At 50.1% G+C, this 6,607-nt stretch overlaps 1 protein-coding gene across 1 annotated transcript in view; it reads right to left on the minus strand.

Annotated features, from left to right (window-relative positions):
• ECSIT (ECSIT signaling integrator) overlaps positions 1 to 2,959 on the minus strand; it is a 16,586-nt gene extending 13,627 nt beyond the window's left edge. Inside the window, exon 1 of the mRNA XM_007460710.1 lies at positions 2,901 to 2,959. The gene's annotated coding sequence lies outside the window, so the exon portion shown is untranslated. The remainder of the gene's footprint in view (positions 1 to 2,900) is intronic.
• Between the last annotated feature and the right edge of the window lie 3,648 nt (positions 2,960 to 6,607).

Raw genomic sequence — 6,607 nt, forward strand, 5'->3', positions numbered from 1 at the left:
CTTGCATTAGTCCTAATAGTTTTTTTTAAAAAATTGGATTCCCTGAGATTTTCTACATACAAGATCATGTCATCTGCAAACAGAGATAGTTTTACCTCTTCCTGTCTAATCTGGATGCCTTTTATTTCTTTTTTTTGCCCAAGTGTCCTTGCTCGACCTCCAGTACAGTGTTGAATAGAAGTGGCCAGGGTGCACATCCTTGTCTTGTTCCTGATCTTAGCGGGGAAAGCGTCCAGTCTTTCATCATTAAATACGATGTCAGCTGTGGGCTTTTCACAGATGACCTATCAGGTTGAGGAAATTCCTTTCCATTGCTAGATGCTGAGTATTTTTATAAGAAAGGGCATCAGATTTTGTCAAATGCTTTTTTTTTTTTGCTTCTATCAAACTAATCATGTGTTTTTTGTCCTTTAGTCTATTAATATGGTGTATTACATTAACTGATTTTCAAATGTTAAACTCATATTGCATTCCTCGGGCAAATTCCACTTGGTCATGGTGTATAATTCTTTTTATATGTTGCTAAAATTGGTTTGCTAGTATTTGTTGAGGATTTTTGTATCCATGTTCATAAGAGATATTGGTCTGTAGTTTTTGTTTCTTGTCATGTCTGTTTGGTTTAGTTTCAGGGTAATGCTGGCCTCATAAAATGAGTTGGGAAGTATTTGGATCACTCTTATCACCGTTTAAACTTTCTCTAGCATCTTCTTCCGCCTCTGCTCCACATCTCTGCTCCATTTATAGCACAGCTTCTCCCAAGAGATGTCTGCACGCTGTGTTCCCTCCTCACTCTCTCCAACTTGGCTGCTGCCCCAACCCCTCCACTGACACCACTCCTGTAAAGACCCCTTGTGTCTTCTACATTTAACAAAGCCAGTGTTTATTTCTTTGGCTCATTTTGCTCAATTTCTCAGAAGGATTTGGCATAGGTGAGGTCCTCCTCCCACCTTGACACTCTTGATTTTCTTCCTAGCACCCAGGTCTATTTCTCAACCATTCAGTAAGACCTGCTTCCTTCTCTAAAGTTTGCAATGTTTACAAACTTGAATTTGCAGATGAATCACCAAAGATCTTGTTAAAATGCAGATTCTGATTCAGTGGGTCTGGGGTGGAGCCAAAGACCATACCTCTAAAAAACTTCCAAGTGATGCTGATGCTGCTAGTCTGGAGACCACATTTTGAGTAATAAGGCTGCAAAGAGTCCCACGTTCTGAGTTTATCTGTCTGCTACTCTAAGGCATCATTCAGCTTCCAAGAGAGGTTCCTCTCCTCTCTGTATTCCTGTAGGCAGCTCTAATGGTTCTTAAACTTTGTTCATATTAGAATTATCTAGGGAGCTTTAAAAATCCCCTTGTCCAGGCCATACCCCAGATATACTGAATCCAAATATCTAGAGGCATGGCCCAGGTATCAGCATTTTAAAGCACTCCAATGACTGTAACATGCAGCTGAGATTAAGACTTTAATCTAAACCTTTGCTATTCAAAGTGTGCCCCAGGGACCAGCTGCATTGGTTATTATCATCTGGGAGCTTATTAGAAATGCAAAATCTCAGCCCTAACCCAGACCTGCTGAATCAGAATCTGCATTTTAACAAAAGTCCAGGTTTCTCCTCTGTGTGTTAAAGTCTGAGAAATGATGATCTATGCCCCGAGCTCCAGCCTCCATACCTAACTGCCACTTTGGTGTATTCCCCAGCCATCTCAAACTTATGTTGCTCCAAATTATATCCCTGCTGAAACTTGTTCTGCCTCATCCTAGCCAATGACATCACCATTCCTAGTCATTCAGACCACAAACCTGGGAATTCTGAGTCCACTGTGTCCCTCACTCCCCCATCCAATCCATCAGCTACTCCTGTTCACTGCTTCCAAATCCACCTCAAATGCATCTATTTCTCTCCATCTGCAGGCCACCACTCCAGTCCATGATCTCTTTCCACCTACCCAGCCTCACACTTCTTTCCTTACCTGCCTCCACTCAGTTCTCCCCCCAGTGGTCAGAGGGAGCTTTTTAAATGTAAACTAAATTCAGTGTTCTCTGCCTAAAATCACTAATGTTATATCACACAAGATAAAATCAGACAGGGTCCGCCCCTCCAAACTCAACCCTTAGTACTGGCAGCTCCAGCTACACCGTTTCTTACACAAGCTGACTTTATTCTAGCCTCAGAGCCTTTGAACTTGCTTCTCCTTCTGTAAATTTCTCGGCCCCCTCCCCGCCCCCATCAGTCCAGAGCTGTCTCTGGTCATTCAGGTCTATAGTCAAATAAGAAGCCTTCCCTGACCAACGCCCCACTCCCAATCTAAAGTCCCGTCACCCTGATGAATGCATTCTTAGCAATTATTAGCATCTGAAATCACATGTTTCATTTCCTTCTGATTTGTTCAATGTCTGGTTTCCCGGGGAGCTCGGGGATTTTTGTGTGCCTTACTGCTGCGTCTCCAGGACCTGGGACAGTGCCTGGTATACGGTGGGTACCCAGCAAGTATCAGTTAATGGGAAGAGCTAAATTTCTACAAAACTTCTAAAAATCTTAATCCCTAGGCAGGGTGTACCTACAGCAGCTCTGAGGCCAGGATTTTGAGTCCCTTCGGAGAAAGGGACAGACGCGGGGTCCAATTCCAGCCTAGCTGGTGACTTGCGGCGTGACCTTGGGAGAAGGCTTAAACCTCTCTGAGCCTCAGCTGTCTCATCTGCAAAATTAGAGATTAGGGATGTGGGGAGGCGGGTACAGAGAGGGCGGCTTTTTCCGGCACATCCCCGCCCCGTACCCGGAAAGGTCACGGTGCCCTGGCCCTGCAGCCGCGGCCCTCCGGGACCGCCCTTCCGCACTGCCAGCACAGAATGGGCCCCCCGGGGCCCAGATGTTCGCGCTTGCCTCCCCACGCGCTACCTACCTACTCACGCGGCCGGCCGCGAAATCCCGGCCGGTTCTACCTTACCGCTGGGCGCCGCCATGTTGCACTATCCGGGTCACGGGCCGCCAAGGAGACAGCAAATCAAGAACACCGGTTTCGAGGGGGTCCCTCCCCCAAGAGAGGAGCACCAATAGGAAGGCGGAAAGGCCTTGGTCCCACCTCGTAATGTGCCAGGCCCTGCCCTCAATGAGGCAAGCGGCTCCTCCTACCTAGGAATTAAGGAGTTTTGGTCCGGGAAGGAATGACTGCCCCATTTCCGGGCTGGGAGGCTGGACTTGGGGTGGGGGTGGGGCCTGTGAATCCAACTGGCAGCCCCAGTTTTCCCACCTGAAATGTGAGAATGAAATATTAAAGGTGGAAGTGATGTGGATTCCTTCATTTGTTCAATAAACATTTGAGCCAGGCGCTGAGGATTGGACACTAACATTAGGGAAGGTGGCAGGCTCTGCTAATCTAGCTTCATGGGTCTGGGCTAGTGCTTAACCCATCTGTGCATCGATTGTCTCAACCCTGAAATGGGCCAATTATAATAACCTCACGGGTTTTTTTGTTCTTGTTTTTGAGATTTAATTGAGTTTATGCAGAACAGCCATATAAGTGTATGCTAGGGATTTTTTGTTTGTTTGTTTTTTGTTTTGGCCTCACCACACTGCTTGTGGTATCTTAGTTCCACACGCCCACCTCCGGCCCCCACCCCCCACCCCCGGGATGGAACCTGTACACCCTGCAGTGGAAGTGAGGAATCCTAACCACTGGACCACCAGGGAATTCCCTATGCTATTGTTATTATGGGGGACTCACCCTAACACCTCCCTCCACCTCCCTCACTGGAAGGGCCTGGAGGCTGGTTTGACACCTTGGGCCACCCTCATGGAGAGCTGAGGGTCCTGTAGTGTTGTATGCATATTCATGATTTTGTGTGGGTGTGTGTGTGACTGTGGTGTTGGGGTGATAGAGTGTGGAGGTTTTCATGTGTCTTTGTAGTGTCTCAGAACTCAAGCAAAGGTGTGTAGGTTTGTGTGTGGCTGTGTGAGCGTAGGTCAGGGGTGGGCCCCATGTGTGTGTCAGTGTGAGCCAGGCCAGTTGGGACATTGGTGTGTGGGTGTCTTTGTGTGTTCACGTGCCATTAGCTGCATGTGCATCTGTGATTGTACCAGCTTCTGGGCGTTTGTGTGTGTGTAAGGCTGTGGAATTTGTCCCACAATTCTGAGGGCTGGGAGTAGGTGTGTCAACATTTCTTTGATGTTCCATGCAATAATGCAAGTGTGATTGCATGTCTGAACACCAGTGGATTGATGACTGTGTTTGTGACACCTCATGTGTTCCCAACTTGTGGATAAATGATTGTGTCCCACTGTGAAAACGCATGTGCCTGTTACACCCCATATCAGTCTGTGTGTGATTGTGTCTACCAGTGTGTGTCTGTGACCCTATGAATCTCTGATTTCATGTGTGCATGGCTGTGCTCATGGCACCCTGTGTGTCTCTGACTGTGTGTGACTCTGTGTCCCAGCAATGGTATAAAGGTCTGACCATGCCAATTTGGGGGATGGTCTCTGACGTTGTGGGACTCCATTGTGTAGTTGTGTCCAGCCATTGGTATGTGTTTGTAACACTGTGTGTCTCTGACTTGTATGGGTGTGACTTGTATGGGTGCCCCCCACCATCGATGTGTGACAGTATGTGACACTGTGTGTCTATGACCGTGCCTCAATATTGGGCAATTATGACTGTGTTGATCTGTCTGTGTGTGTTACAACGGTGTGTCCTTATGCCTCTGTGTATGACTGTCCACCCAACCACAGCGGGGGCTGTCGCTGTATTTGTAGCTCCCCGAGTGTATCTGTGTGTCTGATTCCCAGGGTCTACTCACGCTGGTTGTACCCAGGAGTGTGTGTGAGAGACGCAGTGTCTGGGTCCCCAGATTTTACTTCTTTTCCCCTGTGTGCGGCAGACCTGTGATCCCCAGATAATTCCCTTGCTTCAGGGTATGGCAACACTGGAGGTGGTGCAGCTGGCATCTGCCCCGTTGGCTGTAGGAGCTGGGCCTCCAGGCAGAGGAGGTGCCTGAGGCGTGGACGTGGCCACAGCCACAGCTCAATAACCACCCCTACCCATCTCTATGGCGGCCCCCCGCCTCCACCCACCGTGGTTCAGCCTCCTAGCTTCGTCTTGCACCAAAGGAGCTCCTAGGCGCTCAGCCAGCGCGCGTTCAGCAGCCTCCCGCCAGCCTGGGAGCAAGTCTGGACTCACGCAAACTCCTCCAGTGGGACTCCAAGTGGTGTGGGGGGCGGGGCCACGCGGAAGAGAGGGGCGGGGCCTAATTTGCCTTGCCCCCTCCCCAGGTTTGTAGCCATCCTCCTCTCCCTGGCCATCAGTACCCTTTGCTGGTACAACCTGCTCTCTGTGGAGACGATCAACATCAACCTCATTCTGTAAGGGTCAGCTGGGCCCAAGTGGACATTCTCCACTTCACCCCTATTCTATGATCCTGTAGGGGTGGGGAGTCGGCAGCATGGGGAAAGGGGGTGGACACTGCTGAGGATGTCCAGAGAAGGGAGATATCCCTCCAGGAAGGTTCTCTGAGTGAGGCTGGCCCAGCTAAGGAGCCTCATGGGCCAGCCCACTGTCTGTCTCTACCTCAGCCCAGGCAGAGTCCAGACCTGGGCCTTGACCCCTCCATGCCAGACCCCCAGCTGCCCTGTCCAGAGATGTCCGGGGTGGGGGTCCAGTGGTGCCCCCACTCCTCCCATCCCATGGACTGTGGCTGATGACTCTGTTGACCTGTTCTGTGGTAGATGGGATTCAGCTGCGAGCTACTGGGGGTCACATTCCCTCAATCCCCTGTCCACTTCTGAACCCTGCTCCCTTCAGACCTGGTGGTGATTCTCCACAACAGGGATCAGTTGTTCCCGTGTTACCATGCAGTTTCTCTCTTTGGCTTCTCCTGCTTCTATAAAGACCCTTGGAGACACCACCTCTCCCACTACCCTGCCCGCATGCTTTGAACATCTCCTGTGGACTTGGTTACCGTAAGCTCCAAGAGGACAGGGAGATTTTGGTTGTTTGTTTGGTGTGGTGTCCCCAGCATTAGAGACGGAGCCTGGAACGTGGGAAGTACTTAACAGATCTTAGCTACAGAAATGAGTGAACGAATGAGTGAATGTTCCTGAAACTCACCGGCACCTTTAAAACCCACAAAAGGTCCCTTGTGACAGCCCCATGTGACTGCCTTCGTCATGCCCGACTAATTACCCTGCCACTGCCTTCGCCCCTCTTTCTCCAGCCCCGGGACAGGCTGCATTACCTTGTAGAATTCTATGCCCATCTGTGTCTGTCACAGCCTTTTGTCAATTTGGGGCACTTGAGTCTGGGGGGCATGTGAGGGCCTTCCTGCCGCTCTCTTGCATCCACCTCCCTCTCCTTCACTCCTGATTCCCCTCCCCCTTCTCCCGTCCACAGCTGGTTCCTGAGTATGGTGAGCTGCCCCCAAAGCTCACCAGTGGCCTTGCTGGTGTGGCCATGGCTGGAGTCTATATAGGTGGCATCACTGTGCTACGGTTCTAAAATTCGAGGGGTGATGACCTTGTCTATTGCTGGTCCTGGACATCCTTAACATTCTACGGATATACCGCATCCTGTCCGGGGCCTGAGGCTGGGGAGCCATCTCAGAGTACGCCAGAGCG

The sequence above is a fragment of the Lipotes vexillifer genome, unplaced genomic scaffold (genome assembly GCF_000442215.2).
Source record: "Lipotes vexillifer unplaced genomic scaffold, Lipotes_vexillifer_v1.1 scaffold1011, whole genome shotgun sequence".
Lineage (NCBI taxonomy): Eukaryota > Metazoa > Chordata > Mammalia > Artiodactyla > Lipotidae > Lipotes > Lipotes vexillifer.